A 20163-nucleotide genomic window follows, 5' to 3' on the forward strand; every position below is an offset into this window, starting at 1 on the left:
CATTCTGCTGTCATTTGTTTAACACAGCTGCAGTAGCATAAAGATGGCTTCCAAGCTTTGTTGAGAACTAATCGTTGAAAACAAATGTCATCATACCCAGCTGTCTGTTCTTATACTTAGCTAAATCTGGACCAAAGAATGGACGTGTTTCACACCCTGAAAAGCCCCTTCTCCCATAACAGTATCACCCAAAGAAGCCAAGGGAGATTTATTTGTTTGTTTGTTTGTTTGTTGGTTGGTTGGTCTTTTAAAAACCTGAACTAAAATAAAATACTTTCAAAATCTCGACTCAATTGTTTACATTAATTTGTCCATAATCCTTGAAAGCTTTTCTAATCCAAGGCATCTTAGTATCTAAAACTAAAATGAGGATTAAAAGAGAGTATAACAAATATCTCTTGCTTGATAGTCTATCAATGACCAAGTATACACAGAAGGATTATAGTGCCCTGGTCTAGGAATAAACAGATTTAGATTGAATCTTACTTTTGTTACTCCTTACCTGTGTAGCCTTGAAAAACTCATTTAGTCTCTGTGGACATCAGTGTCCTTATTTGTAAGTAGAAATGCAAAGAGCCCTTATCTATTGTGGTGGTTATTCCTGGTTGTCAACTTGGCTACATCTGGAATGAGCTACAATCCAGAAATTGAGGGCATGTTTTTAATCCAGATCTTGAGGCATAGTGGCCATGAAAAGCCCAGACAATGTACTACATAGAATCCCAGGAGACTGAGGCAAGCAGATCTCTGAATTCAAGGCCAGCCAGGGACAGAGCAAGTTCTAAATCCAAGTGGGGCAGTACACACCTTTAGTCTGGGCCTTACCTTCTGCTGGAGGCCTAGATAAGGACAAAAGAAGAAGGAAGACTCACTCTTCTTTGCCTGCATGCACTTATTTGCCAGCACATCTGTTGGAATCAGGATTCCACTTTATACAGAAGACCAGTTAAAACAACTAACATCATGGGACTAAGCAACTACTAGATTCTTGGACTTCCCATTCACAGCTGTCCACTGTTGGGTTAGTTGGACTGCAAACTGTAAGTCATTACAATAAATTTCCTTAATATATATAGACATTCCATAAGTTCTGTGATTCTAGAGAACCCTGACTAATTCATCTATTATTCCAACAGCTGTTATGAATGTTAATACAACTTCCATACAGTATTTAATGCAAGAGTGGTACATGATAGAAACTCAGAGTATAAGATGGTAGCAGTATTACCTCTCTAGAACAGTAAAATGCATAAGCATAGTCAAAATCAGCATGATTAGCAACTAAACTAACCCAATCTGTTCACAAAGACTTCCATAAGAACTCACCTTCCTGTCTGAAACAAAGAAAGCTGGCTCAGGTTGCTGGACTGGGAAAAGAGTGAGGTGCAAAGTTTCTGGTAGAATCATCTAATCTAGCACTTGACTGCCCTCTCCAATCTAGGGACCTCATTTTCTTTTTTTTTATTCAATATATTCTTTATTTACATTTCAAGTGATTTTCCCTTTCCTGGATTCCCCCTCCCTGAAAGTCCCATAAGCTCTCTTCCCTCCCCTTGTTCCCCAATCCACCCTTTCCCACTTCCTTATCCTGGTATTCCCCTACACTGCTGCACTGAGCCTTTCCAGGACCAGAGGCCACTCCTTCCTTCTTTTTCCGGCATCTTTTGATATGTGAATAGTGTCTTGGGTGTTCCAGGCTTCTAGGCTAATATCTGTTTATCAGTGAGTTCATACCATGAGTGTTCATTTGAGACTTGGTTGCCTCATTTGGGATGATGTTCTCCAGTTCTATCCATTTGTCTAAGAATTTCATGAATTATTGTTTCTAATGGCTGAATAGTACTCCATTGTGTATACAAACCACATTTTCTGTATCCATTCCTCTGTTGAGGGACATCTGAGTTCTTTCCAGCTTCTGGCTATTATAAATAGGGCTGCTATGAACATAGTGGAGCATGTATCCTTATTACATGCTGGGGAATCTTCTGGGTATATGTCCAGGAGTCATTTTCACCTCATTCCAGATCTGCTGTCCCTCAGGAATCACCTAGGCCAACACAGAGCTCCCTGCTACCTGTACACATAAGTGTATTCTTCCTCACAAACATTAACAATGCCCTGGGCTCAACAAAGGGCGTGCTTACTCTGAGTCGGTTCTAGAAACAAGGACAGGACTTTTTTTTGGGGGGGGGCTATATTCTTTATTTACATTTCAAATGTTATCCCCTTTCCCAGTTTCCCCCCTCCTGGGTAGCCCCTAACCCATCCTCCCTCCCCCTACTTCTATGAGGGTGTCCCTCCACCTACCCCACTCCAACCTCCCCAGCCTCCCGATTCCACTATACTGGGGCAGCTATCAAGCCTTCTACAGGACCAAGGACCTCTCCTCCCGTTGATGCCTGGCAGGCAGTCCTCTGCTACATATGCTGCTGGAGCCAAGTGTATCCCTTGGTTGATGGCTTAGTCCCTGGGAGCTCTGAGGGGTCTGATTGGTTGATACTGTTGTTTTTCCTATGAGGTTGCAAGCCCCTTTGGCTCCTTTAGAAGGACAGAACTTTTGACCAAAATCAGACCTGCCTGGCTGAAGGATCTGAACAGAATGTGGCAAAAAACGTTGCTATTTTTAGAATTCCTTCTCCGAAGAGATAGAAATGACACCTGCTCCTTCCTCATAAGGTCCCAATGGCAAAGAAAAGACCTTTATCCTGGGCTTCTAGTGAGTTTATAGGGCTTACTTACAGAGTGTGAGTGAGGACTTGCTGACAGGAGTGAGAATGACCAAAAAGTACTAAATCACAAGAAAGAACGTATCTTCCTCATAGATGTCACCTATTAACTGTCCCACCACAGGAGACACAGAAGCCAGTACTGCAAAACAAACCTCCAAAAAGTCCCAATAACCAACTCCAGACATTTGTTGCTTGCTCTTTTCAGGTTAGCTGCACTGTAAGCAGGTTAAGTGGCTAGGTCATCCTCACCAAAAGGATCCACATGTTTTGTCATTGGGCACCATCTATGGAAGAGCAGGCAAGAGTTGTAGGTTCCCTGGGTGCCTCTCCACACTAGGATCCTGTGTGAGTCATTGATCGAATAGAGGACAGGTGCCCTACAGTATACACACTCAAACAAATTTCCCAGTGGCACACAGCACCAGGCATTCAATCCAATGAGGCAGCTGGGACCTAAAACAGGCCCTAGCACAATTACTGAGTTCTTGGAGGCAGGTAATGGGCTGGATCTAATGATGGGCCAGGGAGTGAGAAGGGCTGCACTGGGGAGCAGGGAGTTTTCCTAGGTGAGGCAGACCATCTATCTCAGCCACTGCAAGCACAACCATTTGCCTGGCACATTCATGGATTCCTCCCAGGAGATCATTTCCTCTTCTAGCTCACCGATAAGAAATCACCAGGTGCTGAGTGACTTATTATGTACCATCTGAAAGCCTAGATCCTGGCCTCTGAAGGGCCCCCAGGGCCTGAGACTGCAATTACACACAGCCATGGTGACTGAGTGTTTTAGAAGTTCTTTTGGAATTCATCCACTGTGTTATTTATCTCCTTTTCACAGCTCCAGATAACTACCTGACTGAAATTTTTCGATCATTACTGGTCTCTTCCCTTTCCCTCTCCCTCCCCCTCCCACTGCCCCAATAAGCATCCAAATGTGGGGCTAAGCAAAAAGTCTGCCTCAGTTGAAAGTCAGTCTCCCTCTAGGGCATCTTCCCATGTTATGTGATTTGAAAATGTATCATCCCTGCTATCCACTCTATTCAGTCATTCAGTCAGTCAGTCAGTATATTTGTATAAAGTGACCTGTGTCAACTGCTGAGCTACACTGTGGGTGAAAAGGGACCACATACATCATTGTCTCTAACCAAAAGGACTTCCCCCTACTCTATGATAGGAAACAAAAAAAATACACAATTATAAAACTATTTATAGAAACACATTTTAGTGTGTGTGGGGGGGAATGAGCAGTGTACCATATGATACCAAATTGTCAAGTGAACCCAGAAGAGAAGGCAACATTGCGAATGGGTCCAGAAGAAGGAAGAAGAAATTCTGAGGAGAGAATGGAACCATAGATAAGCCATTCAAACTCTTACCTTCTAACCCTTTCTAGAGGAGTCTAAAAAACTAAAAGTCCACACTGCACTGGCTCCCTTGCAGCTAAGGTCTGAACACAAATTAGGTTACACTCATTATAAGCATCCCAGCAAGTATAAAATGTAGAGACAATAAAACAACTTCTTTGCCCTTCTGGAAGATTTGAGGATAAGGTGTTCTGGGTACATCTTGGGCATTGTTCTCCAGTTTCTCATTATCTAGTGGCATTTGAACTGGAAGCAAAGGCACTTGAATTCAGAATAGCTCCCCTGGCAGCTTCAGAAATAGAAGCTTTCCTGGGGAATCAATTTTATGATGATTTGGGAGTGAGTCAACACGGTGATTTTGTGAGCACTGAATTCCTTTCTGCTTAAAATACTTGAATTGATTTCTATTTCCTACACTCAATTTTTCTGGTATTGAATTTGAAACCAAACAAATTCTTAAAGATGGGAACTTGAGATTCATTCCCTGAGCTGAACAGGATTGAAGTCAGGAATAACATCATTCCATTAGAAAGTGCTATCCAGCACATAAGAGCAAGGCCATCACCAAATGACCAGTGTTGAGCTTCCACTAGGATAGTAAAATTGGTCTTGCAGTCATAAATAGTCACATAACATCTATGTGAGGGAATGGGTACCACAGGACTGAAATTCCTGAGTGAGGTAAATTAACAGGTGAGACTGATAATTTCCCTGGACCTATGAGAAGGTACAATGTCCTTGACTGCATACTGGGTGCCAAGCCTGGCTTACGGGCTTCACTTAGAGAGTAAGCAACATGGCCGGGCTATTTGGAGCAGAGCCTTGGAGGTGAGAAAGTTGAATGATGTGGACATGACCTTTTAGCCTCTGGCTGAGGTCTGGGTTTCCCAGGCAAAGGACTGGCAGGATTATTAATTCACTGAGTGGAAAGGGGATACTAGAAGTAAAATAGGGCACAGAGAGCTAAAATTCTGACCAAACAAAATAGGAGTAGGTTTATTAACACTGCCTTATGAGTTCAGTCTCAACTGAAATAAGAGGAATCCCTGGTTGGTCTTTAAAAACCTGGAAGTAACAACTGTACTAGACATACCAGTGCAGGACCTGAAACTGAAGCAAGAAAATCTACAACACAGGTAGTCTAGCAAATGAATGTCACAAAGCCATAGAATTAAAAGAATACTTTATGTTTTTCACAGGTCAGTGTTTACAAAGTAAAAACTAACACAAGGTTAAGGTTCCACTTCCAAAGAGACAAAAAAAAAATAAAAACCCCAACTCAATTCATCATTTTCTTTTCAATTAAAAACTTCTACAGTACTTGACATACAAAGAGGATTGTTACTCAAGAACAATACATAGATGCAAGTTCAGTTTGAAGAGAAAACTTAAACTCTTAGTGACAGCTTTACTCTTGTGAACAGACACCATGACCAAGGCAACTCTTATAAGAACATTTAATTGGGGCTGGCCTACAGGTTCAGAGGTTCAGTTCATTATCATCAAAGCAGGAACATGGCAGTATTCAGGCAGGCATGGTGCAGAAGGAGCTGAGAGTTCTACATCTTCATCTGAAGGCTGCTAGAAAACTGTCTCCTATGTGGTTAGGAGGAGGGTCTCATTGCCCACCCCCACAGTGACATATTTCCTACAACAAGGCCACACCTTCTAAAAGTGTCTATCCCTGGGCCAAGCATATTCAAACCACCACATAAAGTAGTACAAATTTAATGGACTAAAGTTTTAAAGAAACTATTATAAATTAGTCCATTGAATTAAAATGAAATATAATCTAAATTAGTGAACAGATAGGGTATTTCCACAAAGAAATGCAGAATATGTAGAGGAACCTGAAGGAAACTCTAGAATTAAAAACACAATGGCACATACCTGTTATCCAAACATGTGGGGGTGGAGTCGGTAAGATCATGAGCTCAAAGTCATCCCCAATTACATATAGTAAATTTTAGATTTGCCTAGCTATATGAGAGCCTGTCCGAATTCTCCAGCCCCAAATGACAAAAGTGTTGATGAATTTGAAAACAGACCAGCACAATTCTCCACTCTTAAGAGTAGAATTAAATGGATTAATAAGTGGATATAAGTGGGACGATTTCTGCATGTCCATAATGTCTCTGGATCACATAGGACAAGGCCAATACCATACAGAGAAGAAGATATTCACAAGAAAATGAGAGTGAGGCAGGAAAAGGACCACACAGTAGGCTGCAGGATAAAAAGCAGAACTTAACAATATAACTCACGGACCACATGAAGCTCAAGAACTCACATGAAGCTCAAGAAGAAGGAAGACCAAAGAGTGGATACTTCAGTCCTTCTTACAAGGGGGAATAAAATAATCAAGGGAAGTAGAGGGTAGGAAGGACTTGGGAGGAAGAGAAGAGTGGGAGGGGAAAAAGAGAGGAAGAATCGGGTATGAGAGGAGATGGAGGAAATGTACAAAGGGTCAGGAATTTGAACCGAGGTGTGCAGAGTCCCAGATGCCAGGAAAGCAAGAGCCTCCTAGGACCCCACTCTGATGACATTTGCTGAAATACCCCACAAAGGGGAGAACCTGTTGACACCATATCCAGAGGTCAGGCATGGCACAGATGGGGCTACCTACCCATCTTCAAAATTTTAACACAAAATTGTTCATGTCTAAAGGAAATACAGGGATAAAGAGTGGAACAGAGACTGAAAGAAAGGCCATCCAGAGACTGCCCCACCTGGGGATCTATCCCACATGCAGACACCAAACCCAGACACTATTGGGGATGCCAAGAAGTGCTTGCTGACAGAAGCCTGATACAGCTGTCTTCTGAGAGGCTATGCCAGATCCTGACCAATACAGATGCGGATGTACACAGCCAAACATTGGACTGAGTGTGGGGCCCCCAATGGGGAAGTTAGGGCAAGTACTATAGGAGCTGAAGGGGTTTGCAACCACATAGGAAGAACAACAATACCAACCAACCAGAATCCCCAAAGCTCACAAAGAATAACCCACCATCCAAAGAGTACACAAGTGGTACTAATGGCTCCAGCTGGATATGCGGCAGAGGATTGCTTTATATGGCATCACTGGGAGGGGAGCGCCTTGGTCCAGTGGAAGCTTGATGGCCCAGGATAGGGGAAGGCTAAGCCACTGAAGCAGAAGTGGGTGGGTGGAGAAGCACCCTCATAGAGGCAGAGGGAGGGAGGAGGGGATAAGGGGTTTGTGGAGGGGAAACTGGTAAGGGGAATAATAATTGAAATGTAAATAAATAAACTAGCCAATAAAAAATGAAAACAAAAAGCAGAACTTACAACACTTCTAATTGGCTCTATATGATGACTCTATAAAGTATTTAAGACTGAAATGAGCAGAAGGTTTAAAACAATTGCATTTCACCCTAGACTCTCTGCCACATGAACTTATCACAAAATTGTTCCCTAGATTTTGCCTCCCCAGAGCTTGAAGGAATATCACAAAAGACAGTCAGAAAGAAGTAGAGAGATGGTGGGTGCAGATGCTGTTGACAGGGCATGGTCATGGCCAGTGTGAACACACACCAGCTGTGGACTGAGGCCAGAACTAGATCAGCCCCCTCAACATCCCATCATGAGTGGAGGAGGGGCCATGAGGTTTGCACATAAGCTCAAGGAGGTTTGGGTAGTTAATGGTAGCTGAGAGGAGTCATTTTCTTCAGTCCCATAACTACCTGTAAGTCTAAGTTGTTTATGTTCCAGTAAATAGGGCCTTGCAATTAAGCTTAGTAACACACACACACACACACACACACACACACACACACACACGGTATGGGGAGCAGGGATGTATAATAGGAGGGGCCTAGGTGGGAAAAAGAAGGGGACCGTGTAGAAGGTGGGGACAGTGTAGAAGAAGGGGTAGTAAGCATGACCACATGATCTCCATATACTGTATAAATAGATGAGGTTGTCAAGGGGGAAAAAGAGGAGGAGGAGGAATTCTCTTTCAAAAATACAACCTTAAGAAATGCATTGCAGCTCAGGTATTTCTTAGGGCCATGTGTGACCCTGGCCTTTCAGGTGATGATGACCTTGATAAACTACGTGGGTCGGAGAACTACAAGGACAAGCATTCCCTAGCACAGGGGTGTGTTTACAAAGGAGGGTGAAGGTGACTAAAGACAGACATCCTCCAGAGGAAAGTGTCTGACCCCTTAGCCAGTCTGCACACCAGCCACACCTCCACATATGGTGTAGCAGGAGAGGCCACCGGGGGCTTAAGGAGATCTGGGAAGAGGATTCAGAAAACCCATTTACACTGATGAGGAGGAGGAGAGGAACCTTGGAGAATTGCCAAGAGCCAGGTGGAGAGGATGGCTGTGTGTTTGCATTTTATTTTGGGAAAGTGACAGAATTACACTGAAGGCCACCGAGGTGAGAAGAAATAGCATGAAACCACAAGTCCCAGGTGTCTGGATTGCAGCCGAGTTCAAGCAACATTTCTCATGTTTTAAACAGAAGAACTCAAAGAATAGGAACTGACAGGTGTCATAAAACACAAAATCAAAATGCCGGGGGACAACTAAGATACAACATGGGATTGCCTGTGAAGGAATATCAGTTTTCTTCTGAGGGCTTACTAATCGGGCCTGCTAAAACAAACCTGCCAATGGACAGGCTGGTGGGGAAGAAAGGTCATACTAAGTTACTGATATGCAAAAATACACAAAATATAAAATTCATAAAATCAGGATTCATGCCACTGTTGACGCTTAAATGCCTGCTTCATAGAAGATGGGGAACTAGGGAGCTATAGGAAATTGTAGAGCAGTAGTAACTGATTTTCAGAGAAATGGATGAACCAGAGGGCAATGTCATGAAATAGTCCTTTGGACTCTAGTGTTTGAATTCCACTCTCTTCCTCCATGAGATGAGCTTAATCTTCCTTGCTATTGGCATTCAGCAAGCAGGCATGAAGGCAGATGAGTACCTGTTTCACAGATCAGTCTCTACATAGACATTAACCATCAAGGAAAACTGTACTTCCAAAGAGAAAGAAGATCAAAGCTGACCCAGAGTTAAGTGCAGAAGGCTAGAGATGCAAGCTCTGAGGCAGCCCCTCCCACCCAGTGCTGTGTGAGCCTCACACATCTGGGGATTGTTTTCCTTGCAGGAACACCTGCATAATAAAATCCTCCAAATACACAACCTTTCAACTGAGGGCACATGGAACTCACTGTTACAACTGATTTTCATGACAGCCCACAAGGGATGTGGTCTCTTTTCCTTTTTGCATAAGCAGACTCACTGAAGAATTGTGAATTCCTAGAGGCACATAATTAGTTGTTGTGACAGGACTGAGACTCAAAAAGCAACTCCTTCCTCTAATCTATCCCCAGCCAACAGAAAAGAAAATAGCCAGAACTAGTCCATAACAAAACTGCAAAATCAGTGCTGCTTCCTGCTTCCTGCTTCCTTCACTGTGGACAGTTGGTTTGATCCCAAAGGGAAATAACAAAATTATTGTAATTAAAAATGAAAGAGGTTATTAATGATTTCAATAACACTGAAAATTATAAAGAAGTAAATATCAATTTTATAATCACATGTACACATGTATAACTTACACCAGATACTTACCTTTAGGCACAGTGATCTTTGAGTTGTGACATAACACTGAGCAATCTGATTTGTAACACTATAGATGGCTTTATTAGTGTAGAGTGTTTACCAACATCCTCGGGGCTAGTACATAGTTTCCAGCTTGTGGTGCTTATAGCATGAAATCTCACTTCACTCAATGCTACAAGGCTCTCTAGTTCTAGAACACCATCACCAAAATCAGAAGGACTTGTGAAAATCTGTGTATCCTGTGTATCCAGGAAGTAAATGAAGATTGGCCAGTGTCTACAACAATGTCGAATCTCAGAAGAAAAAAAAAGAAATTCTAATAGAAGTGCCTTGTCCCAGCTTGAGTAGATGCACTTTGGTTCTAAGACTCCTCTCAAAGACATTTTCCTTTAACCCAAAATGGTGAGACACCCCACATACACAAGACAGCTCATCTTCCTCTCTTACTGTAAACAAACCAGCATAGACATAGAAACATATACCAGCTATCTTAAACAGGGTTTCTATTCCTGCACAAACATCATGACCAAGAAACACACTGGGGAGGAAAGGGTTTATTGAGCTTACACTTCCATGTTGCAGTTCATCACTAAAGGAAGTCAGGACTGGAACTCAAGCAGGTCAGGAAGCAGGAGCTGATGCAGAGGCCATGGAGGGATGTTTCTTACTGGCTTGCTTCCCCTGGCTTGCTCAGCCTGCTCTCTTATAGAACCCAAAAGCACCAGCCCAAAGGTGGAACCACCCACAAGGGGCCCTCCCCACTTGATCACTAATTGAGAAAATGGCCCACAACTGGATCTCATGGAGGCACTTCCCCAACTGAAGCTCCTTTCTCTGTGATAACTCCAGCCTGTGTCAAGTTGACACACAAAACTAACCAGTACACCAGCAAATGGTCCCAGCAGAAGCTCACACCTGTTGTTCTGCCCCTGTGGCCAGGCTCTTAAGCACAGGATGTCTGCATGTTAGCTGCCAGATTGAGTCCTCAGGAAAACAGGAAGGTTTCGTAGAAGGACTTGGTTCCCCCTTGCAAACCTCTCTGACTGCTTACAAAAGGAAGTGGATGGCTCTCTTCACAGTGGGACTGCCAGCTCTCTCCTTCCGATCCATTAGGCATGGCATGGAGCCTTGTAGCTTTGCACGTGCCACGCTGTTCTGTATAAATAGAGGCCATCCATCAGCAATGCCACCGACAGGAAGCCAGTGATGTCTCTACAACCAATTTACAATCGGAATCTGCTGCAAAGTAAAGGCAGAAAATGCCATCAAAGACGTAGACCATGGAAACACACAGTAGACATAGCCCGGAAGTCCTGTTAAATCTGTGTTGGGGCAGAGAGGAGCAGAAAATACACAAAAATGGAGGAAGAAATGGAGGAAAGCAGGCAGGGCCTCTATTCACATTTTAAAAACAAAAAGATATGACAGCGTGGCAACAGCTGGTTTCTTGCCATTTGCAAAGGTGGCAAGTCAGAGGTGCTCCTAAAAATAAATATCCAGATGCCGAATGTATTACTACTAGGATTTAAAGCATAAAAACACTGAAGATTACTATTGACACAAAAAAGTAAACTTACCTAAGAGGAAAGTAAATCAGGTTTTCTGAGGCTGCCTAGTCACTGCAATGTTGTCTCTAAAGAATCATACTCAAGCTTAAAAGTTGTCCAGAGCCCATTGTTATATGTTCACTTTAGAAACTTCAAAACCACCCTCAGAGACTGTGGTGGTTTGAACACAGTTGGTCTAGGGAGTGTCCCTATTAGAAGGTATGGCCTTGTTGGAGTAGGTGTGGCCTTGTTGGAGTAGGTGTGCCACTGTGGGCATGGGCTTTAAGGCTCTCATCCTAGCTGCCTAGAAGCCAGACTTCTCCTAGCAGCCTTCAGATGTGGAATGCTCAGTTCCTCCTGTGCCATGCCTGCCTGAATGCTACCATGCTCCCACCTTGATGATAATGGATTGAACCTCTGAACCTATTAGCCAGATCCCAGTTAAGTGTTGTCTGTATAAGAATTGCTGTGGTCATTGTGTCTGGTCACAGCAGCAAAACCCTTAGACAGATATGTGCTTGTCATCTTCTTCAGCATCCTGAGAACAAGATCAAGGACTGGTCTTGCACAGGGTATTGGTACCAGGCTCTTCAATGGCACTGGAGAAATAGATGGATAGAGAAGAAAGATGACCAAGTATCACCAGCATCCTCAGTATCATCATCATTATCATTTACACCATCACTATCCCGTTAATGATACTTCATGAGTGCTGGTTTCATGCAGGTGTGCACTGGGGTGTGATCCCTTTAAAGCTGGCAGAATTTGGGTTTTAGGAATGTGAATGAAGCAAGGTTCAGGACCCTAACACTACCTTTTAGAAGCCCAGACCACCAGTGATATGCCTACTCCAACAAGGCCACACCTCCTAATAGTACCACTCCCTGAGCTGGGCATACTCAAATCACCACACTTTCTAACAGAGAGACAGAAAGAAATAGGGTGGGTCCAGATGGAAGGGGAAGTGGGGAGAAATTAAGGGAGAGGAAATCATAATCAGAATGTATTATGTGAGGAAAAATAACAATAAAAGGAATAAATTGTGGCACAGTATATAGCACAGAAAAATCTCTCACTTAATCCTGTTTGAGCGGACAGTTTGGTTGCATTAAGTGTATGTAGCCAAGGTGAGTGTGGTCGTCACTACATTCTCTTTCTAGAGCTCTTCAGTGACTTCAAAGAGCCTCTCCCAGGCCCTGAAATCTCTATTCCACTTCTCATTGGTATGAATTTGCATATTCTACGTGCCTCACAGAAGAGTATGACTGTGTTTTACATTTTCCTTAAATTGTAACTTTATATTTCTAAAGGACAACATAGAAGGAAATCATTAAAAATGAAAGGATGACTCAGAGAAGAAGTGGAAATGAACTCTAGAAGGCGTAAACAGTCAGGGGAGAAAAACAGAAGACTGGGCCACTGGGAGAAAAAAAACACAAGTAAAAAAGAAGGAACTAAAGTCGGACACCAGCAGGAGTACTGGCTGGAGACACCCTCCCTTGCTGCCCCTCCCTTGCTATCTCCACCCTTGCTGCCCCCTCCCTTGCTGCCCCCTCCCTTGTGGCCCCCTCCCTTGTTGCCCCTACCCTTGCTTCCCCTCCCTTGCTGTCCCCTCCCTTGCTACCCCTCCCTTGCGGCCTCCTCCCTTGCTGGCCCCTCCCTTGCTATATCCACCCTTACTGGCCCCTCCCTTACTGCCCCTCCCTTCCTGCCTCCCTCTCTTGCTGCCCCCCTGGTGTTTCAACATTAATTTTTGCCAACAACATTTTGCCTTTTATATTTTTCAGGATGGAAAGCTTGCACATCTTTTATTAATGTTTTCATTAGCACACAGCGTAATGGGTTCATTATGGCATTTTTAGATGTACATATCATCAAGCTTTGCTTGTACTGACCATCCCCCATTGCCCTTCCCAGACCTCTTCTCTTACTGCTGAATTTTCTCTTCTACTTTCAGGTCCAATGTATCCCATTGCCCTTCTTTAGCCCCCTCTTCCTCTTCTGTCCTTTTGACTTTGATATCCTATGCACATTTATGTAAACTGAAATCTAGATTTTTACCATGGGAAAAGACATGCAATATTTATCTTTCTTAGTATAGCTTATTTCTCTTATTATAATTATCCCCAGGAATTTCCATTTTTCTGTAGATTAAGTGATTTCATTCTTTTACATAGATGAATAAAATTCAATTGTTTATACATACCAAAAAATATTGATTGTCAGTTTGACAGGCTTTAGAATCACCTAGGAGGGGGGTTGGAGAGATGGCTCAGTAGTTAAGAGCACTGACTATTCTTCCAAAGGTCCTGAGTTCAAATCCCACTGTAATGAGATCTGGCTACCTCTCCTGGAGTGCCTGAAGACAGCTACAGTGTACTTACATATAATAAATTAATAAATCTTTAGAATCACCTAGGAGACAAAAACTCTAGGTGCTTAAACTATTGTCTTCAAGAAACTTCCATGCAAATACAATCTAGCCAGCCATTTACAATTCTAACTTGCCTAGGATTGTACCCATAAAAGAGAGCTATTGAATGTACGTCAAATATTACATCTACCTAATTATTTGTAGAGCTGTTAGTGTCCTGGCTAGAGTCGGTCTTCATTTGGTGTATTCAGCCCTATCTGTGAGCACTGGCTGCAGCTACTCAGAAGCATTTCTAAAAGACTGGATTCCACTGAACATATTCCTCTCCAGAACCCTGGGAGACCACAATTACCCCCATGTTAATAAGCAGCTCAGAGACAATAACTGATGGCAGCAGCATCTTTATTTTGGGTAAGACAAGGTCACATATAGTTAATGCCAGGAGCTTGTGGTAGAAACAGGGTTCTGTCAGACTTGCCCCAAAGCCTACTATTTTTCATAAATATTTTTTCCCTTGGTGTCTTCTATTTCTCATCCTATCATCTTATCAGCCTCTCTTTTGGGAAATCTTTCAAAAATCAATTTATATTGACTTTGTAAATTTACTCTATGACACAGACCAAACAATATTTGTTAATACTGACATTACACAGAACAAAGAACCTGTATCACATGCCATGCCCAGGAGAGTTATAGACATTCACACCGATGGTATCCCCAGGGTTGAGGATATGAAAGGGGGCACATTGCAAAGTGAGTTGGCTGAGGGAAAACCTAGATCAGTAATGCAGGAACACTGAATGAACACAATGTTTGGGAAGCTAAGACGAAAATACCTAGCTCATTGACTGTTTTCACCTTAAATACCTGTTCATCCAGAATTCCATAGCTGGTCATCACTGCAAGATACATCACGTGATCCTCATGCCTGGGATCCTGACATTTATATCAGTGTGTCAATGCCAGACAGACTGTAGAAGGTTGGAAAAGGTGGTAAGGTATTAACTCAAAAAAGAGAAAAAGGAGAAAGGAAAGTAATGACCCCAAACTGTTGTCATTTTCTGGAATGCTCATATGGAGAAGGAGTGTCAGGTAGGAACTAATTCCTAAATAAAATTGATGGATAAAATCTTTGAAAAGAGATGAGATAGAAGAAGGATGCAATAAATAGCAGATCAGCTAATAGGAAGACTTCTGGGTATTTTAGGATCACTGTAATGGGTAATCTGACCTCATATTAATGATAGCATTAAAGGAGTATTTTTCAGATGCTGAGAATCAAAGAGAGGCAGTGGGATCGTGGCCAGTGCCTCAAAGTGCCTAAGGCATCACAAGGCAACTCCCAGGTTTATGCTTTTTCCTTTTGCAATTTTTCAAAATGTGAATTCCCCTACAAATAGGTATACTTCTTTGCCTTATAAATGATAAGGGGTAGGTCCTTGGAGCTATGGCAGTCAATTAATTCTTGGAAAAGAGACTTTCCAGAGGAAGGGCTATCTTCCTTATGCTAAAGTGGAAATGGTAATAAAGTAGCTATTTGTTTAAGAGGAGAACGTGCACTCTTAATTTTTATGATGAGAGTCTTTGCTGGAGTCAAACACCAAAATATCAAACATCAAGCACCAATTATTAAAAAAAAAAAACTCAGTAATCATGAGGGGGAACATATGGCTTCAAAAAATGACATAGAGTAAAGAAATTCCAAGGCATTTGTATTGTTCTTGTGTCAGTGTCTCCTGCAAGTGTTGAATAGACACAGTAAACAAAACTTCATCCTTCCTTCATCACTTGTTCGTATGAACCCCCAGATTTCCTATCTAAAGAACAGGCCACCATGCTTTGCTTGATAGGATTGCATTAAACAATAAAATCCACACAAGACCTTTCAGTTTAGAGGTGTTTTGGGTTTTGTTTTTTAATTCCTGGGTACCATGAAAGCATGCCTCTGAAAGGATCCTACCGCTCCCATACACACCATATACAAAGTTGCTAATTATCTTTAATTATTTTTCTTAGTTGTAAATGAAAAGAAAGTAAAAATAGTATCATGCACACACTGCCAATAATACAACTGACAGAGGGGATGTTCACCAATGAGAGAGAGCATGAACCTACGGCAATCTCTTTTTGTTGTATGCTTGGGAGGGTCGAGTTTTCTGAGGAAGCAGATGGATGTTGGTGGATATGTGACCTGCCCACAGCAATTACACAGTTTTATGAAGCTCTAAATCATCCCAAAGATAAAAATCAAAAACAAAATTTTGGAGCTTGTCAAAACCAGTCTAATTAAAGCAGCAAATGTGCTAAGGAACTAATATATTTCTAAGTGAGATAACTAGGAACTATTGGCTGCAAAGCATACTGGGAGCTTGCTGACATGAATGGGTAAGAAGGAGAATAAAACTGGCACCTCAAAATAAGAGATAAGTAAACCATTTGAAGGACTAGTGGGATGTGTCTTAGCTGGGCCTGGCTCTAATAACCAAAGAAGTTCACTATCAGTGCTGGGGAAGTCCCTCAGTCTGGAATGAACTTTTTTACTAAGACTGAGGACCTAAGTTTGACCCGTAGAGTCCACTAAAAACCAAACAAATAAAAATAGGGATAGTGCAATGTGCTTGTAATCAGTTCTGGGGAGAGAGAAAGAGAGACAGAGAGAGAGAGACAGAAAGACAGACAGAGACAGAGAGACAGAGAGAGACAGAAACAGAGAGAAACAGACATTTCTGAAGACTTCTGCCAAGACCATATTCCTATCTTCAAGTTCCAGGCTAGTGAGACCTTGTCATAAAATAAAATAAAATAAAATAAAATAAAATAAAATAAAATAAAATAAAATAAAATAAAATAAACAATAATCAAGGTTGCATTTTAGTCTTCACATGAACAAATATATGAGCCAACATAAAATTACAACCCAAAATAGCACACACACACATGGGCACATACACAAAGTCACAAGGAAATGGAAGATAATGTACAATTCCTGCAAGGTGAAAAATCTTCACAAGTGTTGCTGTCCAAGATACTGAAATATCAATGACCAAAACAAAGTGTCAGTTATCTAGAAACTAAAGAGAAAGAAAAAACATAAACAGGACATTGTGGTGCAATAAAAACTGGATATAGTTTTTTTTATTCGATATATTTTTTATTTACATCTCAAATGATTTCCCCTTTTCTAGCCCCCCACTCCCCAAAAGTCATAAGCCCCCTTCTCTGCCCCTGTCCTCCCACCCACCCCTTCCCACTTCCCTGTTCTGGTTTTGCCCTATACTGCTTCACTGAGTCTTGCCAGAACAAGAGGCCACTCCTCCTTTCTTCTTGTACCTCATTTGATTATGTTTTGGGTATTCCAGTTTTCTAGGTTAATATCTACTTATTAGTGGGTGCATACCATGATTCACCTTTTGAGTCTGGGTTACCTCACTTAGTATGATGTTCTCTAGCTCCATCCATTTGCCTAAGAATTTCATGAATTCATTGTTACTAATGGCTGAATAGTACTCCATTGTGTAGATATACCACATTTTTTGCATCCACTCTTCTGTTGAGGGATACCTGGGTTCTTTCCAGCATCTGGTAATTATAAATAGAGCTGCTATGAACATAGTAGAACATGTATCCTTATTGCATGGTGGGGAATCCTCTGGGTATATGCCCAGGAGTGGTATAGCAGGATCTTCTGGAAGTGAGGTGCCCAGTTTTCTGAGGAACCGCCAGACTAATTTCCAGAGTGGTTGTACCAATTTGCGACCCCACCAGTGGAGGAGTGTTCCTCTTTCTCCACATCCTCGCCAACACCTGCTGTCTCCTGAATTTTTTTTTATTTATTGATATATTTATTTACATTTCAAATGATTTCCCCTTTTCTGGACCCCCACTCTCCGAAAGTCCCATCAGTCCCCTTCCCTCCCCCTGTTTTCCCACCCAACCCTTCCCACTGCTTTTGTTCTATTCTGCTTCACTGAATTGTTCCAGAACAAGGGGCCACTCCTACTTTCTTCTTGTACCTCATTTGATGTGTCGATTATGTTTTTGGTATTCCAGTTTTCTAGGTTAATATCCACTTACTAGTGAGTGCATACCATGATTCATCTTTTGAGTCTGGGTTACCTCACTTAGTATGATATTCTCTAGCTCCATCCATTTGCCTAAGAATTTCATGAATTCATTGTTTCTAATGGCTGAATAGTACTCCATTGTGTATATATACCACATTTTTTGCATCCACTCTTCTGTTGAGGGATACCTAGGTTCTTTCCAGCTTCTGGCAATTATAAATAGGGCTGCTATGAACATAGTAGAACATGTATCCTTATTACATGCTGGGGAATCTTTTGGGTATATGCCCAGGAGTAGTATAGCAGGATCTTCTGGAAGTGAGGTGCCCAGTTTTCGGAAAAACCGCCAGACTGATTTCCAGAGTGGTTGTACCAATTTGCAACCCAACCAGCAGTGGAGGAGTGTTCCTCTTTCTCCACATCCTCGCCAACACCTGCTGTCTCCTGAATTTTTAATCTTAGCCATTCTGACTGGTGTAAGATGAAATCTCAGGGTTGTTTTGATTTGCATTTCCCTAATGACTAATGAAGTTGAGCATTTTTTAAGATGTTTCTCTGCCATCCGAAATTCTTCAGGTGAGAATTCTTTGTTTAACTCTGTACCCCATTTTTAATAGGGTTGTTTGGTTTTCTGGAGTCTACCTTCTTGAGTTCTTTATATATATTGGATATTAGCCCTCTATCTGATGTAGGATTGGTGAAGATCTTTTCCCAACTTGTTGGTTGCCGATTTGTCCTTTTGATGGTGTCCTTTGCCTTACAGAAACTTTGTAATTTTATGAGGTCCCATTTGTCAATTCTTGATCTTAGAGCACATGCTATTGGTGTTCTGTTCAGAAACTTTCTCCCTGTACCGATGTCCTCAAGGGTCTTCCCCAGTTTTTTTTCTATTAGCTTCAGAGTATCTGGCTTTATGTGGAGGTCCTTGATCCATTTGGATTTGAGCTTAGTACAAGGAGACAAGAATGGATCAATTCGAATTCTTCTGCATGCTGACCTCCAGTTGAACCAGCACCATTTGTTGAAAAGGCTATCTTTTTTCCATTGGATGTTTTCAGCCCCTTTGTGATGATCAAGTGGCCATAGGTGTGTGGGTTCATTTCTGGATCTTCAATCCTGTTCCATTGATCTGCCTGCCTGTCACTGTACCAATACCATGCAGTTTTTAACACGATTGCTCTGTAATATTGCTTGAGATCAGGGATACTAATTCCCCCAGAATTTCTTTTGTTGCTAAAAATAGTTTTAGCTATCCTGGGTTTTTTGTTATTCCAGATGAATTTGATAATTGCTCTTTCTAACTCTGTGAAGAATTGAGTTGGGATTTTGATGGGTATTGCATTGAATCTGTATATTGCTTTTGGCAAAATAGCCATTTTAACTATATTGATTCTGCCGATCCATGAGCATGGGAGGTTTTCCCATTTTTTGAGGTCTTCTTCCATTTCCTTCTTCAGAGTCTTGAAGTTCTTGTCATACAGATCTTTCACATGTTTGGTAAGAGTCACCCCAAGATACTTTATACTGTTTGTGGCTATTGTGAAGGGGGTCATTTCCCTAATTTCTTTCGCAGCATGCTTATCCTTTGAGTATAGGAAGGTCACTGATTTGCTTGAGTTGATTTTATAACCTGCCACTTTGCTGAAGTTGTATATCAGCTGTAGGAGTTCTCTAGTGGAGTTTTTTGGGTCACTTAGGTAGACTACCATGTCATCTGCAAATAATGATAGTTTGACTTCTTCCTTTCCAATTTGTACCCCTTTGACGTCCTTATGTTATCGAATTGCCCGAGCTAGTACCTCAAGTACAATATTGAAAAGATAAGGAGAAAGGGGGCAGCCCTGTCTAGTCCCTGATTTTAGTGGGATTGCTTCAAGTTTCTCTCCATTTAGTTTGATGCTGGCTACCGGTTTGCTGTATATTGCTTTTACTATGTTTAGGTATGGGCCTTGAATTCCTGTTCTTTCCAAGACTTTAAGAATGAAAGGATGCTGAATTTTGTCAAATGCTTTTTCAGCATGAAAATCCATGAAATTGAATGAAATGACCACGTGGTTTTTTTTTCTTTGAGTTTGTTTATGTAGTGGATTGCATTGATGGATTTCCGTATATTGAACCAACCCTGCATCCCTGGGATAAAGCCTACTTGATCATGGTGGATGATCATTTTGATGTGTTCTTGGATTCGGTTGGCAAGAATTTTATTGAGTATTTTTGCATCGATGTTCATAAGGGAAATTGGTCTGAAATTCTCTTCCTTTGTTGGATCTTCTTGGCCAAAGAAGAAAGAAAGAAAGAAAGAAAGAAAGAAATCAGAGACTTTTTAGAATTTAATGAAAATGAAGGTACAACATACCCAAATCTTTGGGACACAATGAAAGCAGTGCTAAGAGGAAAACTCATAGCCCTGAGTGCCTCCAAAAAGAAAATGGAGAGAGCATACACTAGCAGCTTAACGACACACCTGAAAGTCCTGGAACA

Source organism: Apodemus sylvaticus, chromosome 17 (genome assembly GCF_947179515.1).
Source record: "Apodemus sylvaticus chromosome 17, mApoSyl1.1, whole genome shotgun sequence".
In the NCBI taxonomy this organism is placed as follows: domain Eukaryota; kingdom Metazoa; phylum Chordata; class Mammalia; order Rodentia; family Muridae; genus Apodemus; species Apodemus sylvaticus.